This window comes from Coturnix japonica, chromosome Z (assembly GCF_054131305.1).
Source record: "Coturnix japonica strain WE chromosome Z, WE-NBRP24, whole genome shotgun sequence".
Classification (NCBI taxonomy): Eukaryota; Metazoa; Chordata; class Aves; order Galliformes; family Phasianidae; genus Coturnix; species Coturnix japonica.
The window spans coordinates 29,606,610-29,627,709 of record NC_140702.1 but is presented as its reverse complement, the minus strand read 5'-3'; the positions used below and the strand labels follow the sequence as shown (position 1 = coordinate 29,627,709).

The 21,100-nt window shown below is 44.5% G+C and overlaps 1 protein-coding gene across 10 annotated transcripts in view; it reads left to right on the top strand.

Moving 5' to 3' along the window:
* The window catches only part of TRABD2A (TraB domain containing 2A), an 80,525-nt gene that overhangs the window by 8,936 nt on the left and 50,489 nt on the right, over positions 1–21,100 (top strand). The window lies entirely within an intron of this gene.

Here is a 21,100-nt window from a genome sequence, read left to right as displayed (position 1 = left end):
GTGTACTTGCCTGGGGGAAGGAGGGGCATTGTGAGTGAAGCTGGGAGGTACTACTGTTTGAAAAAGTAACTCAGCTGACCGCTCAGTACCCTGAGGGGATCATCTTCTGTATTACAATGATTTTATTTATTTATTTATTTTCCTTCCTTTGAAGCCCAGTGAGGGTCAGCAAACTCCCCATTACCTCCCTTCCTCTTTTGGGAGTTTCATGGATTAGTGAAGGCTTTTCCGTCCTTTTGGGCCAGCTGGAATTTAGTACAGGTGTATGTGCAATGTTGCACCAGCAACCTCAGGTCACTTGTGAGGTCTTCAGTCTGAACTAGCTGTGCCAGGCACAGTCTGCATGGCAGCCCTCATCCTGACTGGTGGGACCACAGGCATCCAGAAGGTGGTTCTTTGAGATGGGAGAAGCTGAAATCGGGATGCGGTCCAACAAGGTTTGCAGTTTGGGGTCAATTATCTGCAACCCCATCTAGTCTTCTCTTGTTCCAGAGGGACAAGTGCAGAGGGCAGTGGTACATCACTTGCACAATTCTTGGCTGCAAATGTGTCACCTTCACTTCCATCATTTGGAGCTGGGCAGCTTCATGCTTGCATTCAGCCGTGCTTAGCGGTGCACTGAGTTCTTGCGCTCTTGCTGCCTACTGTCAGCTGAGGCAGCCTCATCTTCTCCACCTCCTGTCTGGCTGAGGCTTTATTAACATTGCTGCCTGTGTTTTTCTTCTGCTGACAGTGCCCCTGTGGTTTAACATGATAGGAGGGGGGGCTGCATGCTTTCTGCTCTGCCTTACAAGGCGGTGACAGGGAGTCTGAAAAACATAGGTTGCAAATCATGTCCTGGTTAAGCCTACGCAACTGTTGACATTTACTTTGGGCTTTCATGCAGCTTTTTTCAGAGTGGCTGTTGGTGTGCTATTTTCCAAGCAGAAAAATATCAGCTGGGAAGTCATGTGGGGTGGGGACACAGAGCTGCGTCACCCAGAGTTGCTCAACCTTGCAACATTTACTGTGCATCTTGTGAGACCTCAGAGCCCATCTGAGGGGACCAGGGTAGCCAGAACTGCAGAGGAAACATAGCCCTTGTGAAAATTGCAGACTGTGATTACCCCATGGTAACTGGGGATGTGTATGCAAGATGCTGCTCCTCCCATGCCTGCTGTTAGAGCACAGCAGCACGTTTGCAGGGAGAATGAGCAGGTCTGGAGCAGCTAATGCACTGTGTATTCACTTCCTTCTTCTGCCCACTGCCAGCTTTCCCATACAAGTAATATTCAGGAGAAAGAGAACCGCAGTCTATTGTTTTTTATGTTTGTAAGCAAATGCCATGATTGTTTCACAACCTGACTTGTGAACTGCTATGGTTGGCAATTCTGTAAATTTTTAAGAGCTTTTTTTCTCAGTTTGTTCAGGCAGTTGAGTTAATTATGTGTTTAATGTAAATCAAATGAAGACTTTGAAATAGGCTCTTTGAAAATGATTTCCTTTGTTTTTGTGCCACTATCTGGGAACCCCTGGTATCAGGACCACTACTGTCTGCCTTTCAAGTAAGCAGCAGGCACGCAGAGATGACGTATAAAACTCTTTTGAGGAAAAAGCTCTTTTTGAGCTCTCCATCCCCCAACAGAAGAAACTGAGCAGAGGAGGGGGGGGGGGGGGGGGGTGACTGGCGTGACTGAGCAAGGATCTGCAGCTTAAACTAAGGGAAAAGAGGGAAATGTATAGGAAGTGGAAGCAGGGTTGTATAGCCTGGGAAGGATATAGGGATATTGTCTGCATGTGTAGAAATAAGATTAAGAAAGCCAAGGCACAGGTAGAGCTGAACTTGGTGAGGGTTGTGAAAAATAACAAGGGGATCTTCAGGTATGAAAGCAGGAGGGGACAGATCAAGGAGAGTGTACCCCCCTGATAAATTAGAATGGAGAGCTGGCTCCATCAGACATGGAAGCAGCTGAAGTGCTCAATAAGTGCTTTGCCTTGGTCTTCACTGGTGCTCAGGCTCCTCCCCATGTCTGCCAGGACCCTGAACAGAGGTCCTGGCAGAACACCACACCTAGAAGGTGTGGGTGTGAGGAGCAAATTCTGTCCCACTGTAACAGTGGAAAAAGTCCGAGACCTCCTCATGAAACTGAATGTGTACAACTCCATAGGGCCAGACGATATCCATCCTAGGGTTCTGAGATAGATGACTGATGTGGTTGCTGAGCTCCATCATATTTGAAAAATCATGGCTGCCTAGTGAAGTCCCTGGTGACTGAAAAAAGGGAGATATTGCTCCCATTTTTAAGGAAGGGAGAAAGGGAGACCTGGGGAACTGCAGGCTGGTGAGCCTCACCTCTGTGCCTGGGAAGGTCATGTAGCAGATCCTCCTACAAGCTATGTTAAGGCACATAAGAGATAAAAAGCTGATTCAAGACAGCCAGCATGGATTCACCAAGGGCAGATCATGCCTGGCCTGTCTGGTGGCCTTCTATGATGGAGTGATGTCTTCAGTGGATGTGGGCAGGGCAGTGAATGTCATCTTCCTGAACTTGTGCAAGGCCTTCAACATGGTCACGCACCACGTCCTTCTGTCTAAATTGGAGAGGTGTGGATTTGAAAGATGGACTGTTTGATGGATTAAGACTGGTTGGCTGGATCCAGCTGAAGGGTTGTGATCAGTGGTTCTGTGTCAAGGTGGAGGCTGGTCACAAGCGGTGTCCTTCAGGGGTCGGTCTCTTCAACATCTTCATCAGTGACACAGATGATGGCATTGAGTGCACCCTCAGCAAGTCTGCAGATGACCCCAAGCTGAGCAATGAAGTTGATACATTGGAAGGAAGGGAAGCCATCCAGGCTGGAGAAGTGGGCCTAATGAGGTTCAACAAGGCCAAGTGCAAGGTGCTGCACTTGGATCAGGACAATCCCAGGTATTTTTACAAACTGGGGGAAGATCTAGAGAGCAGCCCTATGAAGAAGGACTTGGGGGTTCTGGTAGATAAGAAGCTAGAAACGAACCAGCAGTGTGCGCTTGCAGCCTGGAAGGCCAGCTGTGTTCTGGGCTGCCCTAAAAAAGGGGTGGCCAGCAGGGAGAGGGAGGTGATTGTCCCCCTCTACTCAGCTCTTGTGAGGCCCCAGCTGCAGTACTGCGTCCAGACCTGAAGCACACAGTGCAAGAATCCCTTTATTCACAAGGTTTGCTTTTTTTCCACTTGTGGTGTGCACTGACAAATTACTGTGTTACCTGGTGATGAGAATTCTGTAGGCAGTTATTGTCATTGTTATTAGTTAGGTCTCTTTTTCTGTCTGTGCGCCGGACATGACCTCATTGGTATGAGTATGTAATTGCAGGTAAAGGTCTGGAGCAGCTGATCATTTATTAGCTCCCCAGGGTTGTGTAGGGTGCAAGGTGTAGACACTTCGAAGGTAGATACTTCCCTTTCTCCCTCTGTGGAAAGAGTTAAACACTCCCTGTCGTGGGGCTTTTTGTCTGTATTTTTCCCATTTACTCTTTTTTTTTTTTTTTTCCTATGACTTATTTTACCTGCCTGATCTCTTTGTTCTTGCTCAACTTATCTACCCACATAGCTAAGTGGTAGAAGTATTACTTCTATGTGGTGCACCATGTTGTATACACAACTCATGCAGTCTTTTACTGCCTTCTTGATCCCTCTCTTTTGTTCCAAGATCCAGGCAACTTTTGGAAATATGGAAGTATCTCTCTCTGTGCTGGGGCCTTCATGTTAGTTTTCCTTTTTCATGCTGACCTAATATTGTTTGTTACTGACTTTTCTTCCTTCCATGCCACCTTCTTTCATGGGTAGTGCCTTCTTCATTGCAATACCCTATAAGGATGCAAGATTAATTCCCAGTGGTATCAGAGCTTCTAGCAGCTAAAACCTTTGCAGCTAAATGCAATCCCTCATATTCTGACTGGAATCAGTTCCTCAGATCTCACAACCATTTCTTTAAAGCTATGCACATGCTTTTTTGTTGGATGATGTTTGCTTCAACCTAAGGCTGTGGAGCTTTGCTTTTGGCTCTGGCTAGTAGTGCTGTGAATATCAGTTTGTTGTTGGCTCAGAAAATGAGCCTTGGCCTATGCAGTGCCATGCCCTTGGAACTGTGCTTTGGCACACTCTAGTGGTGCCAGGCTGTTTCTCATAGAATAGATGGAGCTTGAACCCAAGAATTTGTTGTGTCTGCAGTTTGTGTAGGACAGAGGCTAAAGCATGTAAACTCTGTCCAACCATCACAACTTTCTAACCAAGGCCTTTGCCAGTCTGGCTTTTGCAAGACCACGGAGTAGCTTGGAAATGACTTTGAACACCACCTAGTTTGAACCCCTCTACCTTGGGCAGAGTTGTCACTTGCTAGATTAGGCTGACCAGGGCCCCATCCAACCTGACCTTTAACACCGCCAAGGATGGAGCAAGGCTGGGGCGCTTTGTGTCAAAGAACCTAACTTTTAACAGTTCTTAATAAGAGAACTGTTTTTACCTCAGTGCTGTCCTGTGTTTGCTCTGGTCCTTCCTGAGCATCAGGTTACATCTCCAAAAAGTGCTTGGTTTGCTGTTTGGCAGTGGGGCGCAGGAAGCCAGTAAGGACTGCTCTTGAAATGATGGCTTGAAAACGGGCCTTAGCTTTAAAAAGCAACCACAACAGCAAAAAACCCAAATAAATGAGATAGAAATTGGAGAGAAGTTTATCTTTTGATTTCAAACAACAGGCTTGTTTGCTACACTGAGTTAATAGGTTACCATGTCTATCGTTAATGTGAAGGACTAAGGATGTCAGCTCTAATTCTGGTTTGAAGCACTGTTAGTTTCATTTCATCTGTGAACTTAGCAAGGATGCATGCCATTCCATCATTGAGGATGTTAATGAAGGTGTTGAACAGGGCTGGACCCAGAACTGACCCCTCAGGAATATTGCTACTTAGTAGCCTTCAACCAGACTTTGTGCCACTGATCACCACCTTCAAGACCTGTCTACTAAGCGTATTTTCAATCATCCTCACTGTCTGATCATCCAGCCATTCTGCATGTTCTCTACAAGGATTTTACAAAACACAGTACTGTAGGCTATACTAAAGTCCAGGTAGACAATATCCTCTACTCTTCCCTTATATAGTGAGTCAGTTATTTCATTGTAGAAAATTATCAAGTTGGTCAAATATGACTTCCCTTTGGCGAATCCATGCTGACTGCTGCTAATCTTCTGGCTTTTCATGAGCTTGGAAACTGTTTCCAGGATTAGTTTCTGTATCACTTGCTCAAGAATCAAAATGAGACTGGCTGGCCTGTAGTTCCATGGGTTCTCCCTCTTGAAGACAGGAGTGACATGTGCTCCAGCTTTTGGTTACTTCTCCAAGTTGCAATAATTGATCAAGAGTTTTTGCAAGTGGACTCTCAGTGATATCTGCTACCTTCCACTGCACTCATAGATATGGACAACACCAAGGACCATGGGCATATGTCCCGTTTTAAATATTCTCTAACTTTCTACCAAGGTTACATATTCCATGCTGCAGCCTTTCCCTCTTGCCCCTGGGACCCAGGGTTCCTAAAGACTGGTTTTGATCCGATATTCTGAACCAAAGAAGGCATTTGGTACCTCAGCTTTTTCCCGTCCTTTGTAAGGCAGATCTCCCATACTGTACAGCAGCAGACGCATGTTTTTTCTTATTCTCTTTTTGTCACCAAAGCTACTTATTGAAACTCTTCTTCTTGTTCTTGACATCTCTGGCCAAATTCATTCCTGGCCAGGTAAAGCTCTCTTTATTTCTCCCAAGTAAACATCCTTCTGTACACTTCTTTTTTGTTTGAATTTGGTTGGGAGCTAATTATTAATTGATGCAGACCTCCAGGAATTTGTGCATGACTTCCTACTTACTAGGATGGACCTTTCTTGAGCTTGAAGGAGGTGATCCTTGACTGTTAACCAGCTTCCTTGGGCCCTTCTTCCTTCCAGGGCCTTATTCTGTGCCATTCTTCCAAACTGATCTTTTAGGAGGCCAAAGGATGCTCTCCTGAGGTCCAGGCTTGTGAGCTTGCTTTTTGCTTTTCTGTTTGCATTCAGGAGCCTGAAATTTGTTATTTCCTGGTCACTGCTGCTGCTGAGGCTGCCTTTGAACTCTGCATTTCCACTAGTCCGCAACACCAGCAAGCTCCTTATTGTTGGGAAATGTGCAGTCTGCCCTGGGCCTCTGCTTATTTGCTTTTCTTTTATCTGGAAGAGAAAGTTATGATTAATGACTTGAAGAACCTTCTGGTTTGCTTCTGTCCTAAGGTACTGCCCCTCAAACAGGTAAGAGGTTCTTATGGGTAGCCCATGAGAACTGGAGCTTGCGAATGTGAGACTGCTTTGACCTGTCCAAAGAAAGCCTCAACTGTTCAACCTACTTGGTCAGGTGGCCTGTATCAAACACCCATTGCAGTGTCATCTAACTGTCAGCACTTTAATTTTAGCCTGTAAAATCTCAGTCAGCTCCTCTTCCATCCCCAGGTGGAGCTTCAAAGACTCCAGCTGTACTCTCACATGAAGGGCAACATCCCCCCTTGTCTCCCCAGCCTGTCTTTCCTGTAGAGTCTGTATCATAGAATCACTTTAGTTGGAAGGGACGCTTTAACGGTTGTCTAGTCCAGCTCCCCTGCAGTGAACAGGGGCACCTACAGACAGCTGCATCCAGCCAGCCTGACCTTGAGTGTCTCCAAGGACAAGGCATCTGTTACCTCTTGGGCAACCTGTTTCTGTGCCTCACCACTCTTATTGTAAAAAGCATTCCTTATATCCAGTCTAAATATAACCTCCCTTACTTTGAAACCATTTTTCCTTGTCCTGTCACAGCAGATCCTGCTAAAGAATCTGTCCCTCCTTCCTCACAGCCCCAGTTTAGATATTGAGAGGCCGCTATAGGGTCTCCCCAGAGCCTTCTCTTCTCCAGGCTCCTTCCATTACAACACTTCAGTTCTGGAAGACATCCCAACTCCTTGATCGTTCCCCAGCAAGACACATTTTCTGTGTATTAACTGTTCTCTCAGCTCTTTCCAGGCTTTCCATGGTTGAGCAGCATCTGTCTAATATCGGTGGTTGTCATGTGCGTGCAGTGGTAACGCTCTTATTCTCATCTTTGCTTCTTTATGCATCTTATTTTTTTTCTGTGGCTCTTCCAGGCATAGTGGTTTTCTGAGTTTATGCTTGCATGACTCAACGTCCTTTTTACTCTGACTGGGAATGAGAGTATTACTCATGTTATCGTGTTCCTGCCCCTGTTCTGCTCCCTTGCCAAGATGAACTGCAAGCTAGTAAATGATCTGTTCTAGCAAGAGATCTGGATTAAACAGTACCCCTGTTCTGTTCTACTAATTATTTTGCTCACCCGCCTTTGCTTTATTTGCAAAATCAACTACTTACGGTTGGGTTTTTGTTTGTTTGTTTTGGTAGTTGGTTTTTTTTTTTTTTTTTTCCTTTTACCCTCTAGGACATTGATACATGTATTGAATACTTGGAGGACAAAGGACTTTCTCTGCAAAGCTCATCAGTAGATGACACAGTTGCTTGTCATCTGCTGTAGCATTTTCAGGACTCCTGTCTACCATTTTGGTTTTCCTCTGGTGATTGCTTGCTTTTGGATTTCTCTAAATTCCTACTGCTATACAGTTTATTCAGAGGTCTGTTTATTTATTGCATTTATTAAGTAAACTTGTAAGCACATAAAAAAATACGTGAAAGTTTTGGAATTTTGGTTTCCATATATCCTTGCTGACTCCAAACTTTCTCTAATCCTATAATTATTTCATATAGTCTTTGTGGAAGCTTTTATTATCCATATCATTAGAAAAGTTGATTGCAAGTAGGATGAGGAAGCTGAATGACAATTTTCAGATGCCTGTTGCTTTGTCTGGCCTAATACAGAAAGGAAACAGTAGGAATAACTTTTGTTTTCAACAGCAGGAAAGATTGGATCCTTCAGTGAAACTGTTTGTCAGCAGGCAAGTTAGATGCACATTCACTCAGTATGTTGCTCATTTCCAGCATATCTGAATGAGGGATGCTTGGAGACAGAGGTGTGAGCAGTTTCAAAGGAAGTAGACAGATCCCCGAAGGAACAGTCACACAAGGGTGTCTCACACATACCCCAAATGCTTCCTCATGATGTTCCTCTGCTGCTGACAACTTGAGGTGAGGGCAGGAACAACCACTCAGTAAGTACATTGCTGTTATTGGAGGTAGGCATGTGCGCCTCGGAGCACAGGAAAGTCATTCACAAAATGTACCTAAGGTATTTTTCTTCCCAGAGAGGAGACAGTGGTGAGTAGCTGAAGTGATGGGTCTGGCCCCCCTAGATATGCTGAATAATGTACATGTTGCTGGTGCATGTGTAGCCCCCAGGCACTGCCAGGCAGGCCTAGTGCTGTGCCTGCAGCAGGACCTTGTTGGGAGTGCTGGCCACAGGCTGCCTACACTCTTCTGCTGGTTGGTGCCCCCTGTCCTCCTGGTCCTCTTGATCAGTTTCATAAGAGAAATGCCACTGCAGGTCAGGCTTTGTACTGTCTTTTCCCTTTAACTCTGGTCATGTTGTACCTTTGAAAAGCAGCAGCTTGTCTTTCCAGGCAACTGGACAAGGTTCTGCTTCTAGATGGTACAATGGCCTTTTTCCTTCAGAGCTTGACTCCTACATGTGCAGTGTTCCTGGTCCAGTCCTTTCAGGCTGTCCTCATAGTGAAGCAGCAGTGTGAACTTGGCTGCAGCCTGCTTTATGTAATGTCCAGCGTAGATTTTCAGAGACTGAACAACAGTGGAGCCACTTTGGTGTGAATTTTCAAAATGTGATCTCTGCATAATGGATCGAGGTGGTGGAAGCACAAGCTAATGCTGAACTGTATAAAGCTGGTACTGAGGCACAACAGCTTCCAAGCTCCACTGGCTCACTGGGAGCTGGAGGCAAGCTGTTGACATGAGCATCAGCTGATCCAAGTTTGGCACTGTCCTTGCCAAAGAGCACGAGTGCTTTTAAATCCACATTTCTCTCCTTTTAATTAGGATTAACTTTCTTGAGCATACGGTGTACAAATGTGAGCTGACAAGCACTTGGGGAGTAGCTGACTGAAAGATCTGAAACCACTGAGTAGCTTTGGAGGGATTCGTACAACTTAAGAGTAATCCTGTCAATTAGAACCAAATGTGTAGCACTGTTTAGGTCTGCGGTTTTCTATGGTCACAGTCCTGTCACGTAACTGTGTAAGGGAAGATGTGGCTAGTCTTGTACTTTTCTTTCTTTCGTTACCTTGCTTTGACAACATTTGATTGCTAGCTTTTGCCTGCACTCAAATGAATCCTTGGCAAAAAAAGTTTCAGGCTAGACTTCCATGAAGCATCTGGTAAGTGTGCCACAAGAATGTTCTAGCAAAGAACATGTTGGATTTGTTGTTTTGTTGTTGTTGTTGTCTTTTAATGTTTTTTGGTTTTTTTTTTCCCATGTGTTTTTGTGTTGACTTATTTTGCTTTCTGTGAAAAGTTTTTTCCAGAGGGGCTTCATCACTAGTGGTCTTACTGCTATGAATGTGACTGTCATCTTGATTAATCAAATGCTTAATTTCTCTTTAAGTTACTTGTCACTTATCACTGTCTCTTATTCACTCCCTCATCTCTCCACAAAGCAATACATAAGCACAAATTATCTGGATTCTGTTTCTGCACTTTGCTGCAAATAAATCAGTGCTAGAAGGTGCTAGCACTCATTGTGTGTACATTCCTGTCTGACTAAGATAAAAGCTGAGGTGCTGGCTGCTCTTGTTGGATATGTCTTTTGGTGAGCTGTTGTCCCCTGAAGGAGTTATGACAAATGCTTGATGCTTGCAGTAGCTGTTGCAGGAGACCCTGCTGAGATGCATGGCTTGTGAGGAGAACACTTTTTAAAAATGGCTTTTGCTAGGTTTCTGGGATGTTGTAGGGGGTGACCCATCCTGTCCAAGGAGCAATGTGCTCTGCCTAGCTGAGAATGGAGCCTGCTCCAAGCATGTGATTGCTCATGCTTGAAGGAAGGCAGCATGGAATTGCATTCCTGCTGCTTTTCTGGCGGGCACCTTGTGGCATTTTGAAGAGCTTACTGCAAACTCAGAGGAAATGTTTGGGCTGCTTAAGGAAACCAACTGTATAAATAACATGAGAAACTCTGAACCAGCAGGAGGGCTGTGGCCCTGTGGAGTTGTGCTATTGTATGCATCCCAGTGCAGAGTGTTGAGGACCTTAATATTAATACTGCAGCCTTGGATTCCTTTGATGCAGTGTAGGTAGAATTTTCAATTGGGGACATGGCTTTTGTTGAGGATGCTGGATTAGCTACTTGAACATTTTCACTGCTGCAAAAGCCTGAACTTCTACCTGGATGTTGTCTTAAGCATCACCATCTTTCATCAGACCATTCAGCCCTGGCTCTCTGCATGCCTAAAGATAGAGGGTGGAAGCCAAGCCTTGTTACTACGTTAGACTTCCTTTCTACTTGCTTTTCAGGGGAGAGCTGCATTCATTACCCAGATGCTCCCCAACATGGTATCTTTTGGTATTTCTTACCCCTCTACTTTGCAGCCAGAAGGACACATGATTTATCTCAGTTAGTGGTAAATAAGGCTAAAGCAGCTAGCACTCTACAATTGTACAGGGTTAGTGAAAAGCTGACTGTCACAGGTCCTTTGCATTATGCCCTGGAGCTGTTGGAAGACTGCATGCTGTGGCTGCTGGCACAGTTGAGCAGAGATGTCTCAGCAGGGAAGACCTGTCCATAGCCAGCACTGCACAGACAGGTTTGCTGATGAAGGCCTAAGATCTGTTTTGAAGCTCTTAACCTTATTCAGGCCCAACTAACCCATTCTGCTGGGAATCTACAGCAGTATAACCATTTGTATGTACCAGTTAAACATGCCAAATTCACCTGTAGCTCTTTGAGAGAGTGACTAGAGTCTTGTTGCTATTGATAGATCTGGTAAAATTATATTTTAGGATATTTAAAGCTAAGATTCCATCACCCCAAAGGTTGCAGACTTCCTGAGGTGAGGTGTGTGTGTAAATTCCCTCCTGAGGGAATAGTGGGTATCTGTTGGACGAGTGGTGGTGTGCCTTGGTGACAACCTCACTAAGATATTTAAACATCTCTGTTCTTCCCAGTTTGGTTTCTTGCTCCCAGTCTCTCAGCCATTTGCGCTCAGTAACAGTTTCAGTGTTTGAACAAATCACACTGGGAACCACATTTCCAGTTTCCCACATGCCTTCAGATAGGCTGGACTCTGCAAAGCACAGGGATGGAAGGAGTGGTTGGGAGGTACTGGTGCGAGAGTTACCACTAAAAAATAAACATACACTGCAACCTAAAGCCATGCTTCTGGGCAGTTCCTGCCACGCAGCCAGCATACAGTAATGTGTTAGGCTAGGGTAATTTGATCACAGATTTCAGTCCTGTGTGAATTTATAAGGCCTGTTTATTAAGATTAATGGGCTATTGTTACAGATGGAGTCTGATGGGATGAGCTGCATGTTTGGAATGTGTAAAAATAAAGCGACAGCCATGCTTTCTAGGAAGGCCAAAATTGAGAACGAGGAGAGGATTGCGCTGTGTATCTTTATTTGCTGTGAAGCTGTTGGCAAGTTAAATGACGAAGACCTGGAGAGCTCGGTGTTGTAGCTAATGAACACTGCTGTAGGGGGTGGGTATACTTGTTAGCAGTACTGTGCACAGCTTGGGTGAGCAGCTTCTTAAAAATCTGCTGGAGAAAAGTTATTCCTCCATTTTTCTGTTTCCAGCAGGTTTTTACAGTGCTGGGAGAAACTTGTGAGTTATGCAATTTTAGACCTCATCCAGGTTAATAAAAATAGATTAATCACTGAACTGATGAAATATTTGCTCGTGGCTGAACTTAATTTGGTATGTGAAAAGGGAATACAGAGTCCCAACCAGTAATGTGTATCATTGGTGCTTTAAAGGGGCCCAATTTCCCCAAGCTGAAAATAATTACAGGCCAAATAAAGTGGGAGGAAAAACTTAAGCATAAAAATGTGAATGATAATTGGGAGTTATTCAAGAATCCTATATTAAATCCCTGAGAAACCACAATTCTGCATTTGCAGAGATGGTTTCTTTAGTTAAAAAAAGCAGTTTGGGTTAACAGAGGAGATAAAAGCAGCAATAAAAATCCCAAAATACAATGAATGGAAAAACAGAGGAAGCTACGTGGACAAGTAATCTACAAGGAAATGCAGACAATTGATGAGAGAACTGAAGGGTACCAATGAAGAGCTTTTTGGGCAGCAGGTTTGGAACAATAAGAAGGGATTCTTTCAATGTGTCAGGGATTTGTGAAGTCTAGCAGTGGTACAGGCTCCATATTGAACAGTTGAGAAACTGTTGCTCATGAAATAGAAGGGGCAGAAATACCCAGTAACTATTTCTTGGTGTTTGGAAAGAAGATGACTGTATTCATGGCATAAGGGAATATTTTCTGCTCCAGTAAGAAATTATTGCCAGCAATTAGGAAAAATGTTAAATGTCAGTATTTTTAAGTGTACAAAACGTTAACAATGGTTAACTTACAGTCCAAAATATTTAGATGGTAAGCTAAGGATCTCCTCCAATCATTAATGTAGACACTTGAAAAACTAAAGGGAAATAGAAGAAAGCTCCTCTGTCAGCATTATTCTGGGACAATGAGTGGATAGTTTGTCAGGCCAACCCAACCAGTCTTCTCAAAGGACAAGAAGGCTGGCAGGCACTGGAGCTGGTGGAGAGCTGTAAGAAGGCAGCAGGATGACAGCCGGTTTCACTTGTAAGGAAAATGGCCCCTGTCAGACACACATGATCTCGTTTTTTTGATACGAGTTTTGGTGCTTTGTTTATTGATACAACCATATGTCAGTCTGAAGAATTCTGACTTTTGTGTAGGAGCACATTTTATACAAAATCAAAGTGGCTTATTGCAAGATGGCCATGAGGAAGGGGCAGTTGTCATAGAATAGCTACAGATGGAAAGCCTTCCTCCCCCAGGAAGAAGGGAAATTGAAAATTGCTTGCAAAGAAATAGTGAGGGTGCTTGTTTGGGGCCCTGCAGTGGCTTTGTGAATGGTGTAAATAGCAAATAATTGTTTGTACAGAGATGCAGTTAGTGCAGGAGATGGAGGACAGATCAGTTACAGGAGCAGAGTTGATCCACCCAGAAAACTGGACTCTTCTAATGCTGCCAGATGCAAGGTCTTGCATCTGGGAGCAAGGCGTGGTGGTTGTGGTAGCATGGCTGGGGGCTGTATCTGAAACGCAACTCCAGTGTAGGGGGCTTGGAAAATAAGGAACCAACGTATGAACTGAGTACAGGGCTGCAGCCAGGAGGAAGAATGCAGTCCTTGAAGGAATGAATGATGTGAGCAGAGGAGAAATGTGCTATGGAGCCAAATCCTGGTGTCAGTGCTTCTGGGAGCATTGAAAGTGGAGCAGGATCAGAAAAGAACTGCAAAATCAGTTTGGGATCTGAAGCAAGCTAGTAGAAAAGGAGAACAGAGAAAACTTGATCTGTGAAGTTTGTTGTAAAGAAAACAAGAAGTCAGTTTGTGAGCATGTTCAGTTCTCTGTCTGAGGGGTCAGGGACAGTGCAGCAAAAGACCCAACCCCGGTAGCCTAGTTGCTGAGGATGCATACCATCAGGCTGGAAAAGATCATTGATTTTCTGGGGGGAGGTAATTCACTGGTTGAACAAATTTCCTCAGACCCTGGTGGAATTGCTGTCATTCCAGGCTTCAAATCGCCACTGAATAGCTCTCTGTAAAGTAATCTTTTGCTCAAAGAGAAAAGATTGCTAGGTGGAGTTTAAGGGCTGCTGATTCATACATGGAATCAATGTACATTTCGTTCAGTCTTATAAAATACTAATTTTGGGCATTTAGACATCTGAAATTAAGGTTAGACAGGCATTTTCAAGCAGCTTATAGATTCTTGAGTGTTTTTTGTTTTTGTTTTGTCAATTTCTGTCTTTCAGGCTAGAGCTTTGTAAGTTTGTTTTCGGTTTTTTTGTTTCTTTGTTTGTTTTTTGTTTTTTGGTTGTTTTTTTTTTTGTGTTGACCTGAAACCATCCTTTGTTTCTCTTTGGGCAATGACAAGTAAGAAAATAAATTATTAAAGAAGAAATGCACTGTGATTTGAGGATGGGGCTGTTATAGCAAGGTGCCATTGCGTAAAGTTGCATGCTTTGTGCTGCACAACCTCTGCACAGTAGCTGGGATTTCAGCAAGATTGGAACTACATGTTGGGCCCCTTGCTAGAATGATGCTGAGGCCCTGGAGTATGCCCAGAGAGGGGCAGTGAAGCTACGAGGGAGCACAAGACTTATGGGGAGCAGCTGAAGGAAGAGGGATTGTTCAGTATGGAGAAGAGGAGGCCTAGGGCAGACCTTATCACTCTTTACGACGACCTGAAAGGAGATTGTGCTGATGGGGGTCAGCCTCTTCTCCTGGCTAATAGAAACGGAGAGTTGCAGCACTTCTGCACAGTAGCATTGTAATGACTTCTCTGGGAGTGATGCAGTTTCCTTTGCCTAAAATTTGTTTATTACTTTAGGCTAGTCCTGTTTGGCATTAAGAACTTACATTGCCAGGCCAAGTTCTTCAGTCTGTGCTGAATCCTGGCCAGGAGGCCAAAGCAAGAGTTGGAGCTCATTCCTGCTATCAGAAAACTGCTTGCAAAACATCACTGAGCCTCTGCTGTAGACAGCTTCCTGGCTAGATGGGGACATCCTCCATGCTCACCTGGCCAAGCATACTGGCTTGCTCTGGCAGCCTTCAGGCAAGTAGTATTTCAGGGCTGTCATGGTGTTTGGAAGACTTGCCTCATAGTCTGGGGCTGAGGGAGTGTAATGCTCTCCACGGTGTCTTGAAGTTGTGAGCTTGCTGAGTGCAGTCGCAGTCCTCAACAGACAGTCCATGATTATTACTGCATCTGCTTACCTTGCTGAAAGTGAATGTTTGTCCACATTTGGAGGAAGTGGACAAATGGCTATATTGTGATGGATCAGCAACATGCCTGCCAAGTCAGAATTTCGAGTAGGAAAGGCTAGCAAAAGCAATCCTGCAGTTCCTAAGCAGTCCTCAAAGAGGCCTGTGTAACCAGAAATGAAGGTAAGTTGCCTCAGAGCGACTAAAGATTTTTCAGGGAAGCTATCATAGGCTCTGGAGGCATTTTCCTTTTCTTTCACTGTGACAAGGCATGGTGAAACCTAGAGTCCAGCAAAGAGCTTCCAGTGCAAACTGAGCATACGGGTGAAAATTGTCTGGGGTGGAGAAGATGGACCATGAAAACCAGAAGGGTACTGTTATTCTTGCATTGTATTAATGGATTTTGTGAAAATTCATCTGCTGTTTCTTGAGACAGACGCTCAAGACTGTGAGTCAAGAAGGGATCACTAAGGACACCAGTGGATTTCTGCTTTAAAGAATAGGAGCCTGGTGGAGTCCTAGAAATAAATTTTGATGTTAGTTCTCCTTATATGAGCATTAGGCCCTTACGCTTTTAAGGACAGTGGACTCACTCTGGAAAACAGCTGGTGTATGGTGAGCTTATAGCTGCTCCTCTTTGAAGATGGTGGGTTTTTCCCTCTCACCTTGTTCTCCCTGCACTCCAACGATGTGTCCCAGACAGGTGAAGTACCACTTCCTATATCTGGCAAAGTTCTATTTACAGAGTACTGGTGCTACAGTCACGTACTGATGCCTTAGTCACACAGACTCATTTCCAGATAAGCATTTGCTTGGGTCAAGTCATCTGCATTGATTCACTGGTTTAATTATGTGTTTTCCACTCTCCCTAGTCTTCATGTGGGTACCTATGCCTGAATTTTGGATGGGGGCTGAGTAGCTATTAAATGGGCCAGTCAGCTTCATTAATCCCAGCTTGTTAGAAGACTGACGAAGTGACCCTTCTCTTTCCTGCTCTTTCAGTCATCTTTCCTCTGCTTTCCCTAAAACTTCACTAGTATTTCAGTACATTTGGTCATGAGCCTTAGACCTAGATTTAAGAAAAATACTCTACAGTTGCACTTTTCCACGGTTTATTTCCCCCCTCCTTCTCTCCTTTCTATCCTGTTCTAATATAAATGTAGTCTGGGGCACACTTTGCTACTGATGCAGAAGCTAAATGCTCTTTTGCAGTGCCAGCCCCTGAGGCATGCTTGCTGCCTGCACAGGACAGCAGGAGAGGGGAGGGGATAAGGTTTTGTGTTACTCCTGGTCTCTGCCTCATGCTGTTATCCTCTTCCAATACCAGTGCTGCATGATCCTACTTTCTTGTTACTTTCCTGTCTCTTCTCTGAACTCCATGGACATCAGGAAATTCATTCCTGTTCCCCATCAAAGTGAGAAGACTTTCATTTCTTCCTTCTTTCCCCAGATACCAAACTCATGCCCTTTTTGGAGTAAGCACAAGGGGGCAGAGCTAGAATTGAATTTTAACTGCATTTCTGCCTGGCTCTTTTATCCAGTTTAATACTGTCCTTGGTCAGAGTTTCCATTTTTCCTTTTTTTTTTTTCTTTTTTTTCTTTCTTTCATCTGTTCTTTTTTTTTTTTTTTTTTTTTCTTTTTTTCTACTTAGCTTGTTCAGGCACTTTTATTCCCAAAGCAGTTAGAAAAGTGTGATGTGAACCAGTAGCAAGGCACCTTGGCCTCCACCAAGGTTAATATTTATTAACAAGGACAACCATAAAGCAAATATCCCTGGACCACCACATGACTCTTCAGCTGGATCTGCAGACGGTGCAGCCAGAGCTTTTGGGAGGCACTCAAGCAGGTGAACAGAGGGTATGACTTGGGTTTCCACCCCTAGTGCAGAAAATCTCCTTCCTCTCTCTGAGAAACAGAGAACAGAGCATGTTCAGTGGGCTCAGCAGGGAATGTGCTGTACACGGACCATGCTTTTCTGGCAGAGGGTTAAAGAACTTTCCAGCCTCAACAGTGGTGAGAGCTGTGCAGGCATCTCTAACTTCCTCCTTGTGGAGGGAGCACAGATGTAGCTTGTTCCAAGGTTGGAAAGAAGGCAGTTGCTGCGTCTTAGCAGTGTTCCCTATCCAGCTGAGGTTCTGTGCTCTCCTACTTTTCTTAAGGATTTCCACAGTGAACCAGAGGTTGTCTGTTTAACTTTTTGTCTTGAGGATACTGCAAAACTTGGATTCTTGGTATTAGTCTGGAGCCTGTCTTAAGGCTTTTGATAAAAGCCACTCTCCTTCCATCTTGTGCCGCCCATGCCAGGCAGAAGTGCAGTTTTGCTGAATTAAGATAAACACTGGTTTTGAAGCTGGGATCTCACACCTGTTTGAGCAGTATCCTCTTTGGCCACACTGCTTCCGCTTGCAAATGTCCGCCTCTACGCTGCCAGAGTGTGTGTGCTTCAGTGCTGCTTCCCTAGAAACAAGCCAATTTATCACCCAGGGTGATAGTCACAGGTCATGCAATGGAAACCTGGAGACCCACCAATGTATGAGTCTTTACCTTAGGTATTGCAGTCATCCCCTAGATAACTTACTCTGTTTCTAATTGCATGTGCTCTGGCCAAGATGTTTTCCTCCATCTATTTCTGTCCCTAAAGAAGAGTAATAGCAGATTAGTTAGCTGATAACAACCTCCTTATCTGAGCTGCAGAAGGTTCCAGCAGAGGCTTTTATTGATGGCTTGTCATAGCTGAAAGTTAAAGCCGCTGGGAAGGCCTTTTTCTGCTGCAGCTGTGCTGCATCTGCTTTTAACGGGGACAGAAACTACTTGCTTCATAGTGATTTGGGTAGAAACAGTAAACCTGTATTTCTGGTATGATTTCTAATACGAGGTACTGGGAAAATTGTTGTCCAGGCTTACAGGAATTAAAGTCATGAAAAATCTTTAAGTTTCAGATAGTATTGCCTGAAGCTAATCCATTTGTCAACCTTAGCTGATCTCATTTTTAGTGACATGCCATCTTATTTATTGAGGATCAGCACAGCTGCAGTAGGGATAAGCCGTGTCCCATCATGAGTCAAAAGAGCAAAGAGGTTGTGGGGGAAGGCTGCAAAACTGCAGACTGTGAGAAATGGTTGTGAGATGGTTTGTGCCATAGTGGAGAAGGCAAGAGTCAGATCTCTCAAGGACTGCTAAGCCTCAAAGTAAATGAATGTGTGTGCAGACACTGTAGTGAAAGAGACCAGCTCCTAGGTCTGGTACCACCACTTTCTCCTCTAGTTCTCCAGTCTGAAGGCTTTGCCAGTTGCGTGCTTGTCATGTTCTTTGGAGGTCTGGTTGCTCTTAAGTGTTTACCCTTCATGCACATCTGCTCATTCTATTTTTGCCTGATTTTCAAGAGGCGTAAAGCCTTGCAAAATTTGGCCCCAAGACTTTCTGAGATGGCTGGTCTTGTTACTAAGAGGCATAGGGAAATGCTGCAGAGGCAGGGATGTGCTGTGCATCGTCTGGCAAATGCAGTGACAAGTATGGAAAGCAGTGCATAAAACCAGACTTGAAGATAGAGGGTACAACTTATAAGATCAGATTTTGTGTACATGTCCCTTTTGGGTTGGTCCGCATCTTTTGAGGGTCCCTATGGTGACGATCACAATTTGTCATAGTGAGACGCTTAGGGTGTTAAGTGGCTTAGCTGGCCACTGTGCTTATCTGTTGCCAGGCAAAGCTTTTTAGGCTGAGTGTCTCATGAGCAGGGTGTGCTCCTGTGTAGCAGTGCAGTTGTGGTGATGAGAGGCAGGGATGACACATACTGCAGGGGCAACCCATGATGGTGTGTGTTTTGAGTGCCAGCTTACAGTGCTTTACAGCAAGCTGTCAGGAGAGCTGTGCCAAAGATTGCCTAGTGTTGTGTCAATAATGTTTAGCAGTGTGTCCTTTGACAGCGGAGAATCCTCTTACTGTGTGGTTGGTAAACGCTTTCCTCAATGTTTTGCTCTCTCATTTTGTGCCTGGAAGAACCCGTCAGGCTGCTCTGATTTGCAGCCTACTGTTCTGTAGACTCTACTGAGTTTAATGTGCTGTGTTTACATTCCACCTAATCTGTCATGGCAGGAGAGGTTCCTGCTCCATTCCGCAGATCAGTTCCCTTTGCCTGACTTGGATTGTTTACTGCTACGAAGTGTACAGTCTGACTCTTATTCAGTTGCATTTTTTCCGATGAGATGGAGAGAGCAGTGAAAGCTGAAATTCTTGGAAATAGTGAACATGGCCATTCTCGATGTTCCAGTTCAGAATAACTTTTCCATGACAGCTTTATGTTCACAGTTTTACAGTAAAAACTAGTAGTCGTGGTTCTAGCTAGATTTCACCCACTGGGTACCTGGGGAATGAGCACAAGAAACGCATTGTGAATAAATTGTCTTCCACTTGCACAATCTCCTGATTTCTGCTTGTAAGCAGCTTAGGGATTTACTGAAATAGAATTTGTTACTGCTGGGATATTGTCAGAACAGCTATAATGCATTCACTAGCTTGGCTAGCACAGAAAAGATGCTGACAAAGTAGGTAGAGAGATGAAAGAATAGTGTTGGCTTTGTTTCACTGCCTTGTAATAGAGTTAGAAGAAGCTAACCTACATTAACAGTGGAGGAAGAGAGAACCTTTTTGGAGCCACCTATCAAAATCATTCCAGGTTTCTTAGCCAGAGGAGAATGACTGAGACTGTAGGCAGAAGATAGTACGTGAGCCTAGCAGACAGCTATGGGATGAGTTGTACTGCATGGAAGTCTGTCGCTTACAACTTTGAAACCTTTGCTGGTTTTTCAATTCTAAATGCAAGTTTGTTCCTGATAAGCTTCTGCAGTCAGCCAGCCCTACTGCTGCTCTTCTGAAGAGCTACCCTTAAATGGCTCACAGACTGATGGAGGCTTCAGTGGTAACAGAGACAGCATGGGGGATAATATATCTGGGAGGAAGGAAAACAGAAGAGAATGAGAGGAGGAGCCAGATGAGCTCTATCAATACTCTACTGTTAAAAATGGGCAATCGTCTCTTGTGTAGGAGCGCTGGGTGCATTTAATTGTTGTCCATGTTGATCTTGCAAACTTGAAGTTTGTAAACTTCGTTGTAAGAGGGAGACCAGCCTAGAAAAAGGGCTGGTTACAATCTGCAGCAGTTTTCACTCGGTCATCTTCCTTCTAGTGCGATGTTTGTGGGTGTTTGTCTGGACCTGCTGTTAGATAGTTTGGCTGCTCAAATAGTTCAAAGCATATGAAGCAGGTCAGCTGAATTAAATAAGTGTTGGCCTCTTTACCAGGCAGCTGGGGCTCAGTGTGATTGCACAAGAGCAGCCAATAGGCTTTGAAGTTCCAGCAGCAGGAGAGCTGGTAGCACAGCTGGGCATCCAGCTGAGGCCTGGCTAGCATCTTGTCCTGCCTTGCATGGGAAGGAGAACTGAATGAAATGCAATCCCATATAGGAGTGAATTGCAGTGTAACAAATGCTGTCAAATAATGAAGTCATTGTAGCATGTTCAGAGGAACAGCATGCTGAAGTGTCCAGTTTAAGTGTCCATATATAATTTAGTCTGTCTTTGGCAGTGAAGTATGTTTTGCAAGTGCCCCAGTGATGCAAAATACAACTTGCTGTGAAAAGTTTACAGCAGTATGCTTTTGTAGGGCTGAGCCGCATGAATAGGGAGGGTTCAGATGCTCCACACACATACTCCAGGTGTCAGGGCACTGTATGGCATGGGGTTCTCTCCCTTACCTGTCTCTGTGTTTCTGTTTACTCAGAAGAATACATTCTGATAAATAATAGAGGTCTGCCACCTGATAATAATGAAAGGAGGCTGAGCAAAAAGGACCTGAAAGAGGATGTCAAACAGAGCTTGCAAGACAAGGAATAGAGCAGAGACAGGATTCAGTAATGTGAAGGAGGGACTGCAGATGCTTGCTTGCTAGTGGAGGCTGAAAGCAAGCTGATGTAAGCAGTTCCCATGGACTGGAGGGGAAGCAGATGCTGAAGTGCTAGTTGCTTAGGGCGACAAAGTGGTGTGGTGTCCTCCACGTCACATTTAGCCCTGTTTTCTGGGGCCAGCTATGTGACTGCAGTGTAATTCCTCAGCAGCAGTTTTGTAATGGTCTTTGATATAGTTTGTTCTAAGCATCT